General features: G+C 36.1%; 1 non-coding gene across 1 annotated transcript; it reads right to left on the minus strand.

Annotated features, from left to right (window-relative positions):
- Positions 1–20,244: 20,244 nt before the first annotated feature.
- Positions 20,245–20,368, minus strand: LOC131820727 (small nucleolar RNA SNORD22). The gene has a single exon (XR_009349753.1). It is a non-coding gene; the product is annotated as a small nucleolar RNA SNORD22 (small nucleolar RNA).
- Between the last annotated feature and the right edge of the window lie 2,792 nt (positions 20,369–23,160).

Consider the following 23,160-nt stretch of genomic DNA (forward strand, 5'->3'; position numbering starts at 1 on the left):
AAATGTTCATGCTATTCAGAAACCGCTCATCAACATAACCAGAAATATTGTTTAACCAAACATCTGGCACCCTGTGGTCCAGTTATGCTGACATAAAATTAACCTTCATGATGCATCGTAATGAAGCTGTCAAAAGCAAATTGAAAGATAAATTTTCAAAAGGAGTGAGAAGGCAATGATTTATATCTTTAGAATCCATGGAGGCCAGAGGTAGAAGAATGACATAATCAAAGTATAAAAGACATATATTCATCCAAAAATTCTAAACCCTGCAAACTCCTTCAAAATTAAAGAAAACCAAGACATTCTTAGATGAAGGGGGGAAAAAATGGCAGAATTCAATGCATGCAAACCTGTCTTACAAGAAGTTCTAAAGTAAGTAAAACTAGGCCATTAAGTAGAAATTCAAATCCACATGAAGAAAAAAAAGAACAAATACAAATAACTACATAGGTAAACACAGGACATTAAAAATAATATTATTTTATATATCTTTTTTAAATTATATGATTAAAAAAACAAATTTGTATAGTAACACAAATTTTGTGTTAGTGGGTATATAATGTATAATTTTGTGGCAGGAAAAAAAATGGAGAGGGAATAGAACCAAAATATGTTGTATAATATTGAAATCAATTTGGTGTTAACTTAAGTAGATTGCTATAAGTTAAGATGTTAATTTTGATATACAGGGCAACTCCAAATAAATGTTTATTTTCCTTCCTTCATATGAGTTGCTCTCTTTAAATACAAAAAAACCAAAAAATCAAAAAAACAACAACAACAAAAAACCAACAACAAAAAAAAAAACCAACCAAAAAACCAAAAAAACCCCAAAAGCTGGCATCTATATATATCTACCTATACCTATATCATCTATATCTACCTATAGAAAGAATGCAAAAATGTAACAATTAAGCTTTTTATATATTTGCTAGTCTAATGTGTTAATTCTGAAATTAATGGTATAGTAACTAAAAAATTTGAAGAGTTCAGGATTTCATAAGCATTCATGTACTACTGAAATATTAGGATTTTCATGAAAATATGACTGAAATATATGTTTATGTTAGATTTTTAAAACTAATTTATCTCACTTTCAGTACAGTTAAGTAATTTTTCTGAGGACTGATTATTTTACTGACTTTAGAAAAATCCATTATTGTTGAATATGTAAGGGAGACTATAATTTTAGTAAAACAAATATTTGGGTGTAGTAGGGTTTTATCAAAATGAATATACAGAGAACATTATGTTTTCCTCTGATTGTTTACATATTATATGCATAACAGTGTCCTCTGAAATTTTATGTCTTGAGGGAAGTATCATATAAAATATACAAACAATCCAATCCATACCCGACTATGGTACCTGGTGGTAGAAAACCAGTATATTTAGTAAACCCATTTATGCATATAGGTTTGGCTTCATAACTGTGAGCTCTTTGAGGCACAGAATTCTTCATATTCACTTATTTTTCACTTATTTTAGTATCTAGCACAGAAGATAACAAAATATGCTAGGTATTCAATAATTATACATGAAATAAATTAAGGTGATCAAATCTGCACTTAAAATTTCACAAATTTGATCAACTTTTTTTTTTTTTTTTTTTTTTTATTTTTTTATTTTTTATTTTTTATAAACATATATTTTTTATATACATATATTTTTATCCCCAGGTCTGTGAATCACCAGGTTTACACACTTCACAGCACTCACCAAATCACATACCCTCCCCAATGTCCATAATCCCACCCCCTTCTCCCCAACCCCCTCCCCCCGGCAACCCTCAGTTTGTTTTGTGAGATTAAGAGTCACTTATGGTTTGTCTCCCTCCCAATCCCATCTTGTTTCATTTATTCTTCTACGCACTTAAGCCTCCATGTTGCATCACCACTTCCTCATATCAGGGAGATCATATGATAGTTGTCTTTCTCTGCTTGACTTATTTCGCTAAGCATGATACGCTCTAGTTCCATCCATGTTGTTGCAAATGGCAAGATTTCATTTCTTTTGATGGCTGCATAGTATTCCATTGTGTATATATACCACATCTTCTTGATCCATTCATCTGTTGATGGACATCTAGGTTCTTTCCATAGTTTGGCTATTGTGGACATTGCTGCTATAAACATTCGGGTGCATGTGTCCCTTTGGATCACTACATTTGTATCTTTAGGGTAAATACCCAATAGTGCAATTGCTGGGTCATAGGGCAGTTCTATTTTCAACATTTTGAGGAACCTCCATGCTGTTTTCCAGAGTGGCTGCACCAGCTTGCATTCCCACCAACAGTGTAGGAGGGTTCCCCTTTCTCCGCATCCTCGCCAGCATCTGTCATTTCCTGACTTGTTGATTTTAGCCATTCTGACTGGTGTGAGGTGATATCTCATTGTGGTTTTGATTTGTATTTCCCTGATGCCAAGTGATATGGAGCACTTTTTCATGTGTCTGTTGGCCATCTGGATGTCTTCTTTGCAGAAATGTCTGTTCATGTCTTCTGCCCATTTCTTGATTGGATTATTTGTTCTTTGGGTGTTGAGTTTGCTAAGTTCTTTATAGATTCTGGACACTAGTCCTTTATCTGATATGTCGTTTGCAAATATCTTCTCCCATTCTACCAAGGAGTGCGGTTTCAATACCAAGGAGAGCAGCAGAATTCCAGAGGAGGATCAACTTTATTTTTGAACCAAGTATTTTATTAAAATAGTACAAAGACAGATTTTTATTTTTAAATTTTAAAGAGTTGTTTTATTTTATTTGAGAGAGAAGGAGCGAGAGAAAGAGAGAATATGTGTGGGGGGAGGGGTAGGGAGAGACGGAAAGGGGGGAGGATCTCCAGCAGACTCCCCACTCAGCGTGGAGCTCACTGCATGGCTCTATCCCAGGAGCCCGAGATCATGACCTGAGCTAAAACTGAGAGCCAAATGTTTTCCTGACTGAGCCACGCAAGCACCCCCATCAACAGATTTTTAAATGAATACGTAGACAAAAGCTATAAGTCAAATATGATCATCTGTCTTATATTTTTAAAGTTGACTTTGTTTCTTTCTTTGTTTGCTTTGTTTTCAGAGAATTGAGCATAGGAGAGAATTTTTCTAAACCTCCTAGGATATATTTTGAATACACAGGAAATAATATATTCTGGAAGGACAATTGTGTTTTTGTATTAATGTCAAGCATTCCATCTTTAAATCTACTCAGCATGCTTTTAAAGAAAGAAAAATGGATAAATGTGAGCCAAAATATAATTAAACATTAAAAATTGTTTGCTTTCCTCAGGCAAGAGAAATAAAAGCAAAAATAAACTATTGGGACTATACAAAAAAAAAAAAAAAAGGGTTTTGCATAGCAAAGAAAATCATCAACAACAACAACAACAAAACCAAAAAGGCCACCTACTGAATGGGAAAAGATATTTGCAAATGACGTATCTGATAAGGGGTTAAGAACCCAAATATAAAAAGAATTCATACAATTTAATACTGAGAAAACAATCTGATTTAAAAAGGGGCAGAATACTTGAATAGATATATCCCAAAGAGATATAGAGATGGCCAAAGACACATGGAAAGATGCTCAACATTACATCATTAAGGAAATATAAATCAAAACCACAGTGAGAAGTAGCCTTACACCTGTCAGAATGGCTAGAATCAAAACCACAAGAAATAAGTTGTGTTAGTAAGGATGTAGAGAAAGGAACCTCTGTGCACTGTTGTTGGGAATGTAAATTGGTATAGCCACTGTGAAAAACAGTGTGGTGGTTCCTCAAAAAGTTAAAATGGAAATAGCTTATCATCAAAAAATTCCATTACTAGATATTTACCTAAAAAACAAACACACACACACACTAATTCAAAACAATGCACGCTCCTTTATGTTTAATGCAGAGTTATTTACAAAAGCCAAGACATGGAAGCAATCCAAGTGTCCACCAAAAGATGAGTGGATGAAGAAGTGGTGTGTGTGTAGACATATATGAATACTATTCAGACATAAAAACAATAAGATCTTCCATTTGTCCTTTGTAGAGCACCTATCATATGTCTGCTGCACCCGTGTGCTCCAGCACTTTGTTCCTTTCTCCGGCATGCCCACACCAGCCATATGGGTTTGGTTTACCAACTGAACAAACTAACCAACCAAAAACCAAAACTGGAGCTCACAAACCTTAGTTATCTTCCCCAAGTCACACCCACAGTGAGCAGAAGCCCAGAGATTCATCCCAGATATCGCTGGCTCCAGCAGTAAACTCCTTTCTTTGGTTACAGAGGAAAGGAATTTGTGGGTGACTGGCCAGAGTGACTTCTAAATGTAGAAGTGATATTTTCTACGTTGAGCCAATAAATCAAATTTTATAACATATGTTTAATTTTTATCCAATAATTTGGAGTGAATCAATCTAGTTTATGTAGTTACTGGACAAAGAAATTTTTAATAATAGTTTTTTGTCACTTGTGGAGGGAGGAAAAATAAATTCTGAAAATAAGTTATCCCCATGTTTTTTTTTTTCTCTTTGTTGTAATAACAATATTGAAATAATCTCTTTACCTCACCTACTTTTCCTTTCCACAGTGTTATTAGTGACCCCAACAGAAAATATTAATATTACATTAGGCTCATTAGTATTCAGTTTCACATTTCAATCATTATACAAGAAAGTATTTTCCATATAATTGCCAACTACTCAATAATCATGATTAATCCAATTTTCAAAATTTTATTTCACTAGGGAGGGACACCTCGGTGGCTCAGTTGGTTAAGCGTCTGCCTTTGGCTCGGGTCATGAACCCAGGGTCCTGGGATAGAGTCCCATATCAGGTTCCTTGCTTAGCGGGGAGCTTGCTTCTCCCTCTGCCCCTCACCTCACTTGTGCTCTCTCTTTCCCTTGTGCTCCCCCTCTCTGACACACAAATAAATAAAATCTTTAAAAAATTTTTTTGTTTTCCCTAGTAAAATATTTATGGCAACTCAGCAATTGTACTACTGGGTATTTACCTCAAAGATACAGATGTAGTGAAAAGAAGAGGCACATGCAGCCCGATGTTCATAGCATCGATGTCCACGATAGCCCAACTGTGGAAGGAGTTGAGATGCTCTTTAACAGATGAAGGGATAAAGAAGATGTGGTTCATGTGTACAGCACACTATTACTCGGCCATCAGAAAGGATGAGTACTTACCATTTACATCGACATGGATGGAACTGGAGGGGATTATGCTAAGTGAAGTACGTCACTCACAGAAAGACAATTATTATATGGCCTCACTCATATGTGGAATACAAGGACTAGTGTAGAGGACCACAGGGGAAGGGAAAGCTGAATGGGAAGAAATTACAGAGGGAGACAAACCATGAGACACTCTGACCCTGGGAAACAAACCGCGCCTTACAGAAGGGAGGTAGGTGGGAGATGGGGTAACTGGGTGACGGGGATTAAGGAGGGCACGAGCTATGATGAGCACTGGGTGTTATACGTGACTCATGAATTGTTGAACACTATATCGAAAACGAATGATGTACTATATACGTTGGGTAACAGAACTTAAATTTTTAAAAAGGGGAAACAATGGATATGGTATCCATAATACTTTATCAAAAACACTGACGCCTTGAAAAAATGGTTTTTATGCTTTAGTTTGAATCAGAATCACCTGGACAGTCTGTTGAAAAGCATATCACTGGGTATGTCTTTCAGAATTTCTGATTCAGTAGGACCTGGGTAAGAATTTGCATTTCTAACAAGCTTTCAAGGTAAAGCTAATGCTGTTGATTCCAAGAACTCCAAACCGAAGATCACTATCATTGAGGACCACTGTTCCTATATTTGGAGTCAGTACAATCAAAAACCAATTTAAGAACTTATCCTTTTTAACCTGAGGTCCATTTCCAGCTTCTCAGCTGGGACTCAGGCTTTAGTCTCAATAAACATAGTTGGTGCTTACACAAGGTCTTTCAGCTGTTAACAGGACCACTGTAATGTATTTGGATGGCATTTTGACAGCTAACAATTTGATTGAACTGTTTGAATAGACCTTTGGGTTAAGTGGACAGCCTGCTTAACACATCAAGGGCACAACCTTGTCTGGGGAGAGCCTCCTTTCCAACAAGATTCAAATACAACCAGCAGCCAAATTTCTCATTTCTGTGTAAAACTTCACTAGCCAGTCTTTACTGCAGGGATAAGCTTTTAGTTCCAAATTGCAATTTTCAAGCTGTCAAAGGAGAACTAAACTTTACTGGCATCCGGAGATTGTAGTAAAATAGATTGTGCTGCTTGTTTGCTGTATTAGCAAGCAAACATCCTGGCTTTTGTGTTTCTAAGACGGTGGTATAAATAACTCGTTCAAGGGAAAAAAAAAAAAAGGCAAAACATATTTAATATCTATGAAGGGTCAGAATATATGAGAATCAATGAGATACATGATATGATTGGGATCTTCCCAGAGTTGATCATTTATGCCAAAAGTATAAAACTCCTTAATTTATATTCAAGATTAGCATCTACATTGATAAAACAGCTTCAACATAGTTTTCATTCTCTTTTGGAAATATATATCAAAATTCTAGTAACCTTAAGATCTGATGGATTTACACCCTCAAAACCTCAAATTTTTAATCCTACATGGTTCTGTCATCCTTTCCTTTCATTTATATCATATTAGGAGATGAGCAGAAAGCAAACAAACAAACAAACAAACAAACAAAAAAGGACTTTTTTTTAGTGTCATAGCCATTTAATTTTAAAGTAGTTTTTATAGGGTTTTATCTGGATTAAGGGATGGAATAGTGTCACTCAAGGTGAGCTGAAAGAAAGGTACTTAGTTTGGCTATTTAAGATTGGGGTTTAGAGCAACAGATTTGGTTAGAAGTCACCAGCTCCCTGACTGGTTGTTATTCTTGGAGTCTGATTGAGGGGAAGGCCAACTAGGAGGACAGCAAAGCTGTCCTGCTCGTGGCCATGTTTCATGGCCATATTGGTTTTCCATAGCGAAGCATCTCCATTCAGAAGACTTCTTCAACTTTTATGGATGCTTTTCAAGGACAAAAGAGGTGCTGCTTTCCGGGATCTGGGTATCATGAAGAATAAACACCTGGAAATTCTTCTGTACTGTGTTGGCACAAGCCAGAACAGGAGGTTGAAGAGGCTTTAGAAGGATCATGGCTAGTCCTGGTTCCCCCGTCAGGCATTCTGCTGCATAATCAGGAGTGAAAAGGGAGTCACAGTACCCTCCACCCTTGCATTCCTAACACTCATGCCCTCCTAGTACCCTTCTTGAGTCCTCTAGGTATAATTTTCTCCTGTTTATCTCAAGCACCACAAGTGTCCCAGAATCTCAGGCCACCCATTATGGCCTGGAAACAGGAGACAACTATGATCAACTAAAACCGAAAAGGCAACAAAACAAAATTTTTTTGGAGTTTTTGGAGAAAAGATGGGAAGGTCACTTTTGGACTTGTTATTAAGGATCTGAGTGGAGAATTCCAGGAAGCAGTTGCATATATGCGATTGCAGTGTGGGAGAGAGGTCCCAAACGGGAAAATCAATTTGGGAACTGACAAGATACAGATGGCATTTTATACCATGGGATAGGATGAAGTCACCATGAGAATGAGCGTAGAAGGACAAAGGAAGAGCAAAGTTTGAAACTCGAGACCCTTAATATTAAGAAATCAAGGGGCGCCTGGGTGGCTCAGTGGGTTAAAGCCTCTGCCTTCAGCTCGGGTCATGATCCCAGGGTCCTGGGATCAAGCCCCGTGTGGGGTTCTCTGCTCTGCAGAGAGCCTGCTTCCTGCCCACTCTCTCTCTCTCTGCCTACTTGTGATCTCTCTCTCTCTGTCAAATAAATAAAATCTTAACTAGTTAGAATGGCCAAAATTAGCAAGACAGGAAACAACATGTGTTGGAGAGGATGTGGAGAAAGGGGAACCCTCTTACACTGTTGGTGGGAATGCAAGTTGGTGCAGCCTCTTTGGATAACAGTGTGGAGATTCCTCAAGAAATTAAAAATAGAAAAAAAAAAGAAAAAAAAAAGAAAAGAAATTAAAAATAGAACTTCCCTATGACCCTGCCGTTGCACTCCTGGATATTTACCCGAAATATATAGATGTAGTGAAAAGAAGGGCCATCTGTACCCCAAAGTTCATAGCAGCAATGGCCACGGTCGCCAAACTGTGGAAAGAACCGAGATGCCCTTCAACGGACAAATGGATAAGGAAGATGTGTTCCATATACACTATGGAGTATGATGCCTCCATCAGAAAGGACGAATACCCAACTTTTGTAGCAACATGGACGGGACTGGAAGAGATTATGCTGAGTGAAATAAGTCAATCAGAGAGAGTCAATTACCATATGGTTTCGCTTATTTGTGGAGCATAACAAATAGCATGGAGGACATGGGGAGTTAGGAGAAGGGAGTTGGGAGAAATTGGAAGGGGAGGTGAATCATGAGAGACTATGGACTCTGAAAAACAATCTGAGGGTTCTGAAGGGGCAGGGGGTGGGAGGTTGGGGTACCTGGTGGTAGGTATTATAGAGGGCATGGATTGCATGGAGCACTGGGTGTGGTGCAAAAATAATGAATATTGTTATGCTGAAAATAAAAAATAAATAAAAAATAAATAAAATCTTAAAAAAAAAAATCGAGGAGAAGAGAAGGAACCAGCTTTAGAATCTGAGAGGGAGGCTGCATCCAGGTCTCTCTGAGTCTGCACTTGACTCTGTTGCAAGTCGGCTCTTAGTGAAGTCCCAGGGATCCATGGAAAAGGCAGACCAGATCCCAACACTTCTGTGCTCCCACTCTAGAAGTTTGTTCTTGACTCAGAGTAAAAGTCAAAAGGACAATCAATGAGGTCTGTAGGGCCACAAGTACTTTTGGACCCCATGAGCCCTGACCTGCTCTCACCTTCATACACTTCCTCTATGTTCCTTCACATGTTCGGTATTAGTGCCTTCCTTCTAGTTTTGTCGTCTTTTGCCTTCAAAGTCCTCCTCCTCGATGTACACTGGACTACTTCAAGTCTCTCTCAATGAACTCTGCTCTGACTTCCCTCTTCAATATTGCAAGCTGCTCCCCATCCATATCCTGTCACTCCAATGTTCCCATTTTCTTCTGCTACATTTTATTTACACCCACTACCTTTGTCACTGATTAGCATTCTGCCTCATCTATTTGTTATGTTAATTGTTTATCCTCTGTGCTCCTTCCTAAAAACCTAAGCACCTTGAGACAGAGGGAAGGAAATCCTCTTTCTGTATATTGGGATGTCTAACCTATATACTTTGAAAAAACTTCTGTCACAAAACTCTTGAACTAAGGGATTTTAAAACTCAATTTAAATAACTTTTTTCCCCCCCCAGAATTTGGTTCCACCAGAAGTGGGAATGTTGAGTAGTCATCCATAACAGGATAATAGATGGCAAGCAGATAAAAGACTGCTTGGTCCGGGGTTGGCATTCAATACACATTAAATTTCTTTCATCTCCTTGTTTTCTGGCAAAGAGAACATATCTATAAGCCTACTATTATGTAACAGAACATAATATTTTTACATATAAAACCTCTTGGTCACTTTTATTCTTCAGGTCACTTTGTTAAAATTCATTACCATGTCTTCAAAAAGGCTTTTTTGTGACCTAACCAGGGTAATGTGTGTACACGCACACACAAACATACACACACGTACAGCCTACACGGATGTCATACCGATAGAAAGGCAGGGCAGGCATTTTTATTCATCATTCTACATAGAACTGTACCTTCCACAAAATAGGCCATGACTAAATTAGTATTGAAATTAAGCTATAACTTATGTATCTATGAAGAAATCAAATTCTTTCTTGATATTCTCCTATAATTCAGTAAATTCAGATTATCTCAGTGTTTAACTCCTTAGAACAGAGGTATAGAGTAAGACACCATATGATGTGTTGGAGGAATTAATGGTCACCTTCAAAACCTCAAAGAGTGTTTACCTGGCCTGTGTTTCACATATCTTTTGGATAACTTAGAGCAACAATGCAATAAAAACTTTTGGCTAAATCACTAAGTACTGTAAAATACATCTATAAGCAATTTCATAAATGGAAATTCTTGTTATTTTTCAGTCATTGCTACTAGTTGGTACCAATTGAACTACTTTCAACAGAATCACTTAAGAGTATATGTTATAATTTTAGAAATCCAGGCTCCATCCCAGATTTGTCAAATCAGGGTCTAAGGAAACTGTTATAAATAAGTTTCTATGATAATTCATTAGCCACTGTTTTGTAAGAGAATAAGGCAAGAATCATCTGAGAGAATCCAGATTGTTAAGGAAATAAAAACATTTCAAAATTCTTGGTTTGAGTGTGTGACTGTTTAAAGGGTCAGAATTCAGTTATGTATTGAGAACTGAATTGAATTTCAATTTATGCTTGTATTCTAGAAGAAAACAAGAAAAACACAAAGTATTTTTCATAGGATTTTTGGCTGCTTTTCAAATTCACTTGATGTTAATTATGTGGAAATTTTTTTAAAAAGGTATTAATGTGATTCACAGCTTTTCTTCCAATTTCTAAATGTAAGCTGTATTTTTCCTTGATGTTTAATTTTCAGGTACCCCACAAAGAACAAAAAGAATTCTAAAAATATTAGAACTCTGTTTTCTAAACATCATCAGGCATGACAGAACAAGTCTATCTCTAGCACAAGCAATTCCAGCCCCATGGAACCCTTTCTTGAATCCTCTTTCCTTGACTAATTTTGTACAAATATCGTATTTCATAAACACATGCTGACTCCTTCGAATTCAATACGGTAGATTCAATGATAGTTCAATAGGTACCCGATCAACAGGTCCTTGATGTCTAGTCTAACAACTGTCATAAATAAAGAAATAATATCCGTGGGTCAGACTTTGTTCGGAGGACACATATATTGTTTTCTCTGTTGTATTGTTGTAGTATTCAAAGGAAACATTCTTTTCTAATTTACATGAAGGGGCAATAGCATTTTATTTAACATTGTGTAGATCCTGTATTGTTCCCCTTTTAAAAAATCAAAACTCTAAAACAAACACAAACAAAACCCCTCTACTGATGATTTTAAATGCACAATATAAAGCACTGCCTTGCCTTTTACACCTCTGCTGTGTTATATAGGTGCACGAACTGAAAACACATCAGGCTATACGCTCCTGATTAGTGTTCTTTTAGGTATAAATGGCATATTTTAACAATTAACTACCTACTGTTAATCAAACAAATTTGATTGATTTTTAAATCTAATTAACAATGAGTGTTTCAAATGAATAACTGAATTATTTATTTAAAAGGTGCTCATTTATGAATACTGTTGCAAATCTGAAATAGTTTGTCAACTTTAAATCATAGCTGAGGGGTGCCTGGGTGGCTCAGTTGGTTAAACCTCTGCCTTCAGCTCAGGTCATGATCTCAAGGTCCTGGGATCGAGTCCCGCATGGGGCTCTCTGCTCAGCAGGGAGCCTATTTCCCTGCCTCTCTCTCTCTGTCTGCCTCTCTGACTGCTTGTGATCTCTGTCTGTCAAATAAATAAATAAAATCTTAAAAAAAAAAAAAGTCACAGTGGAAAGCCTCTATTTGTCACTTAAAAATAGGGTTAGCTATGAATGTTACTCTTAAAGATGGTTTAATCTTAAATTATATATTAGGGTCATCCTCCATTTACTTTTTTTACACCTAATTTAGAATTGTGTAAATACCAGTTTTGATAGAACACTCAAATTAATCTAAACATGTACGTATATGTATGTAGGTAAGCATATAGGTAGTATATATATAATATGCATATGCTAAAAATAGCAAGTTAGCTGTCACTTTGACATTAAAATATTGAACATCAGTTAAAAATAGGACATCAGTTAAAAATGACACAAAACATAAAAAGTTAATAATAAATAAAAATAAATAAATGAAACAAAATAAATTGTTTGATGGTTGCCTTCAAATGGATAGCAACATGCGGAAAAGCCACTGACTTTATCCTGTATACATTCTTCGTCTATGCTTTTTTATTTCTAATTTTCTTACTCCTTTTGACCTAGTTGACAAATGCCTTCTTCTCACTTCAGAATAAGCTATTAGCTGATAAAAAAAAAAAAAAAAGTTTCTGTATTACAGGATTAGGCAAAATTTTATGCAAGATTAATTGTAGTTATTGTCATCAAATATCCTATCTGACAAGTCCCAGTGCTGGCTCTCTGAATTTAATGAGACTAGTGTTCCAGTCTTTTATTGTAATTCATCATGTATTCTATTTCTTTTTTAAAAAATATGATACTGTGCTTATTGTTTTACTGTGTCTGGGTTTGGTAGGATGGATAATTAACTTTTGAAGTTAAACAAAATTTGCAATGATAGAAAGTGAGAATATTTTCTGTATAAAACAAATAATGTCTAAAGGTAAATAAGATATAACTGTGTATGTACAATATAATGTTCTGTCCAAAACAGGAGCAACCTGAAGGCACCACAGAAGGCATTTTCCCAAGAAGAACACGGCATGTCAGTGCAAATCGGGTCAGTTCCCAGCACAGCGAGAATTAACCTCCGGGAACCTCGCGGGCACCAGAATATTTCAGACCAGTTCAGTGTGCGTTATATGTGTTCTGTAGTTCTGTATATTACCCCAAGTGGGAAGAAAAATGTGTCTTCTTCCATGCTACTGTAGGTTCATGAATCAGCTGGGTTCTGGTGGCAATGACAATTATTTTTTTCTTCAGAATAAATATAAGTCCTTTTTTTCTTTTTCTAAAAAAATGTTTTCTTGAGGTAATTATATAAGTCATATCATGGCAGATTCATTATAGCAGTCCATGTTCCATACCTTTTGTTCTGTGTCATTTTTTCTTTAGATATTTTTTCCTAGACAGCCCTGGAATCATATAAGTGCACAACAACATAGCACAAAGACAATGGTTGTAGGATGTTTTATGTGTGGGGAGAGAGAGGTTATTATTAGAGGATGGGTTATAAGAGAAATGAGGATCAAACAAAAAAAAAAAGAGAGAGAGAGAAGGAGGTGGTCAGGGAACAAAGTCTCCTGCTGAATGTTTGTTACGTCATTCATAGACTTAGTGCAAGGACACAACATGTTTAGTGTATCTGGATGGGTCAAACATATTTCCTAATTGTCTTTTGCTATTTAACATATTACCACACAGATTTAGTGGCTTAATATAACACAACTTCATTATCTTGCATTTGAGGAGGTCAGCAATGCAAAACAGGTATCAGTGAGCTAACATCAAAGGGCTGCACTGGAGGCTTCTAAGGAACAATCCATCTCATTGACTTTTCTAGATTCTAGATACTCTCCTAATTCCTTGGTTTGCAGCTTCCTTTCATCTTCAGAGGAACCAATGGCTAGTGACTACAGTGCTCAGAATCCAACCCTTCCTTCTGCATCTTCCACATTGAAAGGAACCTGGTGGTTACCTTGTGTTCACTCAGGTAATTCAGAGTAAGTTCCATCTTGTAAAGTTAGGCGATTAGGAGATGTAGTCAATCAGCAAGCTAAATCCCTTCTTGCCGTGTAAAATAACGTATTCACAGGTATTCGAATTAGAATAGTCACATCTTTGGGGAGCTAGAATTCTACCTATTTTATCATACCAGTAAAATCAGTGCCCTCTAAATGTAGTCTTATCTACGTGGTAATGTGCATAGTAGCCATATCAAATTTAATACTCTCGGGCCTTTGGCTTAAATTTGGCCAGACTGGTATATGAATATATGTTTCATTTTCTCATTCCTCAACATGAACAATTCTCTTCGTGCTTTAGGAAGACTAAGTAGCTATAAATAAATACCGGGAACTCATTAAGAGACAACAAATGCTTGGGAGAGAGAGTCCTAAAGAAACACTCCAGCTGTTATCTCCTGAGAACTATGAGGAGTCTCACATCAAAGATCCTAGACTTAAATCTCTTTCTCCAACTCATGTACTCATCACACATTCTCATTGAAATTTCTATTGTTAAATGTGAATTTGATCATATTATACCTCATCTTAGTATTTATGCTAACATTTACATGGATAATAGAACTCTCGAGCTTTCTGCCACATCCTCATGTTCCTGTCCACTCTGCTATTTGTGATCTTGTACATGTCATACTTTTCCAATCTTTTTTTTCCCAGTTTATCTGGCCTCTTTCTTTCAAAGTTTATTGTTTTTCTACTAAGCACACAGGTGGTGCTTCATAAAAGAATATCATTTTGAAGAGCCACATTACTCATTTATTTTTGTAAAGGGGAAGTTAACTCTTTTTTGATGTTTATATTTAAACCCACTTAAAGAATCAACAAAGGCATCAGGCTGGGGGCATCCTGGGTAACATTAGCCATTAATACAGAGGGCAAATATGCAGGGAAAAAAGTTAACTGCAAAATATTTAAGCTAGCTTAGACGCCCATTTTTACTAGATTTTTCTACATGTACATGTGCCAATATTCTATAAATGGAATGTTACTGTATCTCACACTTAAAATTCTTACTAAGGTATACAGATCCCTAGAAAAAGGTTTCAAATGAAAGCTCTTTTTGGTTGTGTTTTCCCTTCCTTATCTTATAAAGGCTATTTTCAATCATCATTCTGAGACAGCATTGTTCAGAGTGCTACCTAAGCACTACATAACTGTAGAAATAACTGGAGTGCTACCTAAGCACTACATAACTGTAGAAATCATTCATGACACAATTTTTTCTGAACAAAATTCTTTTAATTTAGAACTTTTTCTGTTCTGAACAAATTTTTTTTAATTTAGAACTTCTAATTTGTAATAAGTCTTTGTATTTACCTCAAGTTACATTTAAAAAACTAGGCACATAAAACCATTTAGAGGGCTTAAATTTTATATATATATGAAGTAAATTTATATATATATATATATGAAGTAAATTTCAAGTAATCCTCTATGTAATCATATTTTAATAGCTTAGTTCTCCTTGTTTAACAAGTATAATTTTAATTGTATAGCTAAATTTTTTTAAAAAATTACTTGTGAATCACCCTTTTTAAAGGATTTTTATTTTATTTTATTTATTTGACAGAAAGACACAGAAACAGAGCAAAAGAGCACAGGAGCAGGAGGAGCGGGGGAGGGAAAGGGAGAAGCAGACTCCCCGCTGAGCAGGGAGCCCAATGCAGGGGTCCATGCAGGGGCTCGATTCCAGGACTCTGGTATAGTGACCTGAGCTGAAGGCAGATACTTAACTAACTGAACCACTCAGGTACCCATGAATTACCTCTTTAAAAGAGATCTCACGGAAGTCCACAACATTACACAGAAACACAGAAAAAAAAAATCTAGTATTTTCATACTTTTAGGTTATAATGAATGAACATCTTTCCTTTCATGGAATATACTTTCTCAGATACTGAGAGCCTTGAAATTATTTCAGAAATCATGACTTATACCTTTGGCAATTATAGCTAAACCTAAGATATTTTCCTTGCCCAGAAAAACAGTTTCTTCTAGTCAGATTTCATATCATCTGATAATAATTAGGCCACATTATATGAAAGGGCAGAAATAATTTTTAAAATATTTTATTTATTGGAATGCCTGGGTGGCTCAGTCAGTTAAGGTCTGCCTTCGGTTCAGGTCACGGTCCCAGGGTTCTAGGATCAAGTCCCGCCTTGGGCTCCTTGCTCTATGGGAAGCCTGTTTCTCCCTCTGCCTGCTTCTCTCTCTCTCACTCCTTCTCTCTGACAAATAAAAATATTTTAAAAAATAAAGTTATTGCCCATGAGGAAAAAAAAATTATTTATTTGACAGACAGAGGGAGAGAACACAAGCAGGGGGAGCGGCAGGCAGAGGGAGACGCAGAAGCAGTGCCCCCTTCTTTCCTCCCCTGCTCCATTCTGTAGTGCAGGGAGCCAGATGCGATGAGGCATGGCCTGAGCAGAAGCAACCAACCAACTGAGCCACCCACGTGCCCCTTGGAGAGGCAGAAGGTTATAAGGAGAAAAGGGATTGCTTTCATGAATCCATATCCAGACTTTGAGGTATTAAGCATTTGATTAAATACAGAGAAATTTCTGATCATATTTCATTTGGAAAATTATATTTCAGAAATTCAATTTTTGCATATTTATTTACAAACTCCTTTCTAGAATTATTTCCATGTGTAATTATATAATACAACATAAAATGAATATGTTACAATATCTTATTAAAGTCATCCAAAGAAGCCTGAAGGCTTTACGTAGTGTTCAAGAACCTAGGTCAGTGCTTCTCAGTGTGTTCCTCAGACTGATGAACTTTCTGTAAACTTACCCTGAAAAGGGGTAAGCTGTAAAAAAATTTAACTGTAAAGTTACCCTGATGGGATGAGATGATGAGCAATGCCAGAATATAAACTGATTGTATCACTAAGTGCCCTTCTGGCAGACTATGATTCTAAAGATTGTTGCAACAATATTTCACATCAAAAATGGTGCTTCTCAGAGTGATGGTGCCACTTCCCCCAGGAAGAAATTCAGACTTTTTCTTGTCCCCTTAGATATGGGCTGGCTCTGTGATCTATTTTGAGCAACAAAAAGTGGCAGAAGTCATTTCGTAGGACGACTGAGTCTAGGATTTAAAAATCGAAGCTTCTGACTCTGACTCTTGGAAGGGCCCTTCCCTGTAGTAGCTGGCATGTAAGAAGTGTGACTACACTAAGACTTCCACGCAGCGGGGGCCTGCGTGGGGAGAACAGACGGTCAGTATAGCCGTAGTGGAGATATGAAGGAGACAAGAGAAGAAAGCAGAATGTGGAGAGAAGAAGGAAGATAAGGATAGGGGAGGGGAGAAGGAATAAGAGGATGGGGAGGGATGGGGGAGAAGCAAGAGAGGGACAGGGAGAAGAGAAGGAGAAAGAAAACACTGAGGCACCAGACACCTAGAGCAAATGAGTAGAGGGTTTTCCTCTACTCATCCAAATCCATCCAAACACCAGCTGACTATATCTGAGCGAGTAATCTAACCCATGCCACGTGGAATAGAAGAAAGGGTTTGCCTTAATTCCTGAACCACAATTCAAGAGCAGATGTTATTGTTTTCAATGCACACTTCCTATATCACCCCAGAAAGCATTTGTGCTAGATCAAGGGTTTACAAACTTTTTCTTTAAAGAGTCGTATAGTAAACGTTTTAGGCATTGCGCGCCATGTGGTCTCTATTACTGCAAAAGCGGTCATTGGCAATAAACAGATTTCTACCTCTGCAAAGTGTCAAACTTAATTTTCTTTAGGGTTGTACACTTGTTAATCCCTTCGTTTAGGCAAATATTCACCTAATGCTTGCATGACCTGCTCCTTCTGAACATTCAGTTCCAGCTTAAATGTCATCTTTTCCAGCTAACATACCATCCCACTTGAATATGACATCATCTTATTTCATTTTCTTCACAAATCTTAAAAATCATTTGGCATTATCTTATTTATGAATATACTCACTAACTTAGTATCTTTTTCTCCTACTAGGACGGCAAGATCTATGGATCAATGCATGTAGATCAATGTTAGCACAGCGTAGGTGCTCAAAACTATCTTGTGAATGAATGAATGAATGAATGAAGCAAGCTGATATTGAGCCTAAAGATTGCTGTCCTGATTTAGTTAATTATATTAGCTCATTTAGTATAATAATGAACAAATAAACATACCTAGTAACATTGTTTTTAAAGTTAAAATTCCCATTTACATTAAGATTCTCTAGGTAACACAGATGATGCAATTATTATTTCACAAAAGAGGAAAACAAAAAGCAGGTTTTATGGCATGTATATTTTCACTCATCTAGAAAAGATATGCAACTTAAAGTTTTCCTAGCAATAACAAATTAAAACCAACCATAATCACAGAGACAATCTCCTCATTTCTGAAAGTTACACTCAACCTTAGGTCCTTAATTTTTCATATTTTCAGTTATTTCTCACAACCCAGTAAGGTTAGAGATTATTATTTTACCTAATTTAGAATGTATCAGATTGAAGTTCAGGTGTTTTAAGTAACACCCAAATTAAACAGTAAGAAGAAATCAAGACCTTATCATAGTTTGATTCATAACTAGTTAGTCCTCTCTTTCCCACCATCCTGTTTCTAAACCCTCTGTCCATGTGTCAGTGACACACCTCTGCCCAGCATCTTCAAACTCAAGCTGAGATAAGTAAGCATAGTTGTAGTTCTATTTGAGTCTAATCTCGCAACATTCTCACCAAGTGAAAGGCAATATGGCAGGGATGGAGTATGTATGGTTTCTTTCCTCTTATTTACTCATTAATTATGTGTCCGAGCCAAATAGGGGGATTGTGTTTCCTTGCTAGCCTATGCTTTTAGTTTGAATTTTATGAGCAATAAAAGAACCTAACCATTTACTTGATTTTTCCATAATAGTAATAAAAAGGAAAAAAAAAAAAAGGCAGTGAAACTTAACCAAATATTGACTGAGATGATTTTCTCTTCTTCTGAGTCAATATTAGCCACCATTGAAATGGTGGAGTCATGACTTATTTTGGTTCAGTTTTTGGCTTTCTTTAATAGGTTTAATGTTGACACTATTGATATTAACATCAACGTGGGGACTATATCACTTAATTGTTGATTTTTTTACTAAGGAATCTCCTAGAAATTGGATATCCCTGACAAAATCTTTTTCCTGAATAACAGAAGGATGACCAGGCCTGGTTTGTGATACATGCATTCTCCGAAGATTTTCTTTGGATCACAGCTTCTTTGACCATTGGTGTTTGACTTTGTGGCCAACGGTTGAGTTGTAGAATTATCATTTTGAAAACAGAGATCTTTCTCAAGTATCATGCTGACAATATTGCCAGATGTGAGGTAACCTCAGTGATCTCTGCCCACACCAAGTGCTATATTAGGTTCATGTATTTTTTCCTCCCACTATGAGTGAGAGCTGAGGCTATAGAAAAAGTGCACACTCATGATCACAGTGTAAAAAGAAGTTTCCCCTCCTAGAAGCTATTAAGAACCCATTTTGTTTTGATTTTTCATCTTTATTTGTCATCATGACAATTATAATGTAAACTGTTTCCTTTCATGGCTGCAGGACTCAAGGGATAGAGATGCTAGAAATCGATATGCTATAAACAAAGAGTTATTGTCATCAATAATCCCCATGGAGAAACATCTTTATGAGCCACACCAACCTGGCTACCTCACGGCTCATAGGGTCTCCTAGTCTGCCGTGATTTTCCTTCTCAGATTTCATTACTGCTTTTGTCTTTCTCATAAGTCTTGAGAAATCATTATTTCTCTAACCTGAAGCTATTCTTCTCTACACAATTTACATACCTAGAGTGATTTTCCATAGTCATATTTAAAACAATTTGTGTCATTAAGTTCATTATGACATACAAAGACAGCTAAATCAGTAACCAACTCCTTGATTTTAGCCACTTTTTCAGCCAAAGTGAAAAATTACTGGAAAATTCACAGTTATTGTGTCTGACTTGGAGTAAATGAGTATGTGGCATTAATTTTCATGAGATATGGATAGATTTAAACATTCAGAAAACTTACTTTATGAAAATACATGCAAACCTAGAATAGTAGCAGAGGTAATGTGATACCATAAAAATACGAGACAAACTGCATAAATAGGCTGTGTATAGGCAGCTGGGTTGAAGAAATGCAATACTTCATCATACAATCAGGGTGTACTTAATACAAAACTCTTATGACAGTGTTCATCTTAATGTATTTTTTTATTTCAAATAAAAGAGATTTGGAACACCTGGATAGCTAATAAAAAAAAATACATCATGTGCCTTCAGTATGTTCTTTTTTATTTGAAATTTAAAATAAAACTGTATTTGGGGGGGTGCCTGGGTGGGTCAGCCAGGCATCTGACTGTTGATGGTGGCTCAGTTCATGATGTCAGGGTCCTGGAATCGAGCCCCGTATCAAGCTCCAGGCTCAGGGACGGGTCTGCTGGACATTCTCTCTCCATCTCCCTCTCCCGCCCCCCGCAAAAATAAATAAATAAATAAAATCTTTAAAAGATTATTTTGGAAAGGCTGAAATGATTCTATGCTAATTTTAGCAGTATATTGTATAAGAAATGACCCCCAAATTCCCTTTTTGATATCTTCTGAGAGTTGGAATTCGTTATATTTCTCTTGCTCTTTCTTCAGATGGAAAAAATATTTACTGATCCCCAAGAAATGATTATTTCTCCCTTTCCCATGTCTAGAAATCCTATGCTCCCTCAGACAGTTCCTCCTTCAATGAACTTTCCTCCTTCCCTCACTCAGCCCCAGAGGGTTTATCTTTATAGAATCTGGGACTGGGACAAGAAGTATGTCCCCGGATGTTTCTTCGCTGGGACTTCCATGTGTTCTTAATGTTTAGACAAAAGCTAGTCTACATTACTATGCACCGACATTTGTATGCATACATACACGCATATATGCATATGCACTTTAGTTATTTTAATAAAGAATTTTCAGTAAAAAATAAAATTTATTATCACCATATTTCATATTTATCACTGATTGTGATGATACAACCCACATGGTTTCTTCATCAACAATTGAAAAAGGCTCAGTATATATCTGTAATGGCTACTGAGATTTCAACCATAAAGCTTGGAGGAAACTAATTCCATTATACTCTAGTACAATATCAACTCTGGCAAATGGAACAATAAGCTATAATAATCATAACTGACTTACCCAATTGAAAAAATAAAACCTCTACAAATATAATGTGTAAAAAACATGATTTCACATGCTTGTCTTTACATTACCTGCACCCACAAAGCCTTCACACATACTCAGTTATATTCAAGTTAAGGCATCTACTGTTGCTTTTCTCCTGAAAAGCAATATATATTTTAATTAATTTCTCTCAGTATTCTTCATTTTCAAAAACGTAAACTTTTTACAGCTCCTTTCTCAGCTTTCCCCCACCATATATACTGAATGTTTGCCATGTATATACTATATGTATATATAACATAAATATATACAGAAGCACCCACCCCCCCACATACATATATTAAACCCTACACATATATACACCTACAATTCAAACTACTGGAGGTGGAATATAATATGTATTCATATGTTTTGAATCTTCTACATTTATTTCCTCCTGTTAATAACCCAATATTATAAACTTAATCATAATTCCAATAAATACATATTCCTTAAAGTTAATGTTTATACAAGATTGTTAAAAATATATCACATTGGAGTGCCTGGGTGGTTCAGTTGTTCAGCATTAGCCTTTGGCTCAGGTCATGATCTCAGGGTCCTGGGATCAATCCCCATGTTGGGCTCCCTGCTCTGTGAGAAGCCTGCTTCGCCCTCTCCCTCCCCCACCTCCCTGCTGTGTTCCTTCTTTGGATGTCTCTCTCTCTGTCAAATAAATAAAATCTTTTAAAAAATATACATATACCACATTCATTCATTCAGTTCTTTAAGGAGAAAACTCATCTACTCATACTTGACTGAATTTATCTGTCCACTTAAAAAATTATTTCATTTGACCATGATACAGCATTATGACACTGAAATAAATTAAAGCATGCCATTATATATGACTCTTCTCTTTTCTTCTCTTAAAATGGTGATCCACTAGACATATGTTCCATTAAATGCTCCATTATAATATACAGCAAGATGCACATTGTATAACCACTGTTAGTTAACAATATTTAGGACTGTGTGTTAATTCCCTAAGTGCTTATATGATTTTTTAGTATAAAAATACACATTTTTATGAGAGAGAAAAAGAATAAATTGAGGGTCATTAAGGTCCAAAATCATAAAGCAAATACATTCAGAGCCAACTCTAGAACCCAAGTCTCATTGATTCAAATTTTGTGCTCTTTACTACACCACAGCCTTGATGAAGAGGCTAGCAAAGTTCACTGTATTGACAAGAAAAATCAGTAGCTACAATACAAATACAAGTGTTGACAAATCAAAGCTTGACTGTTAAAAAAACAAAAATAGAAGGAACTATTTCTATTTTATTCTCAACTCCCAAACTTCAAGCAGGAAGATATCAAACAGGGAACATAAGAGATATGGGATGTGTGTATAGTTTTTTAAAACTAGGATGTAACCTATTCAGAGAAACACTCCAACTCTCTAGTTATGTCAGATTAGCTGAGAGAGAGAGAATATACCAAAAATTTCCCAGAACACTTGTATTACATAGAAATGTGTTAACTGTCACATTGAAAGTGAGGTGTAGTCCCATCTAAATGACCTGGGGTTTTGTTCTATGGGGGAGGAAGCAGATATCCCTGAAAGCAGAAAGTAATATTAATGGCTTAGGGCCATCTTATACATGCACCAAATGCTAGTGCTGGGTAGACACAAAGGAGCACGACATTTAAAATGACCTACTAACAGAATCAGAAAAATAAAGACTAAAATCTGCCTGATTTCTTAAGAGAAAAATAAGAGTGATTTCTATAAAATAATAGCAGAAAACCAAAACAAAAGAATACTTTTTTTTTTGTAGAGGCTAAAATTAACACTGAGATAACAGAAATAAGGAAGAAATTGAAGCAGAAAAATAATTAAAAATAATTAATCAAATATAATTAATTAAAATAATTTAAAATATTCATTCATTTGCATTTGCCGGTTGTAAGAAATATTATTGGCTTGAGAAAAAGAAAAATTTTTTTTGGTTTCTTATAAACAGCAAACATCAGAAATTCAAAATATGAAGGAAATATATGGATAAATCAGAGAGAGGAATAATGATGAGGAAAGAAAGAAGAGAGAGAATTGAGAGAGAAGGGAGAGGGAAAAGGTAAACAGAGAATAAATATGCAATTAACCAAAATTGTTCATCAAATTTTAAACAGAATCAATGAAAACCAGCATCATTAGATACAGTGTGGTGTTTATAATTCCAAGGCTCAAAAACAACAACAGAAGTAACTTACAGTCATTCTGACATTACTATAATGATTTGTATTCTCATTAAGCTTTCTGGGGTGGAAAAGAGTTGAAGGGATAGTTAGCCCTCTGGGAACCACCATTATCTACAGGTGACCTTGTCAATGAGAGAGGTTTTATCAATGGGACAAAGATTAATCTTTAAGAAACTAATCAAAACCCAGGACTCAGAATGAAATTTCATAGTAGTAAAGA

Source organism: Mustela lutreola, chromosome 18 (genome assembly GCF_030435805.1).
Source record: "Mustela lutreola isolate mMusLut2 chromosome 18, mMusLut2.pri, whole genome shotgun sequence".
Taxonomy (NCBI): Eukaryota; Metazoa; Chordata; class Mammalia; order Carnivora; family Mustelidae; genus Mustela; species Mustela lutreola.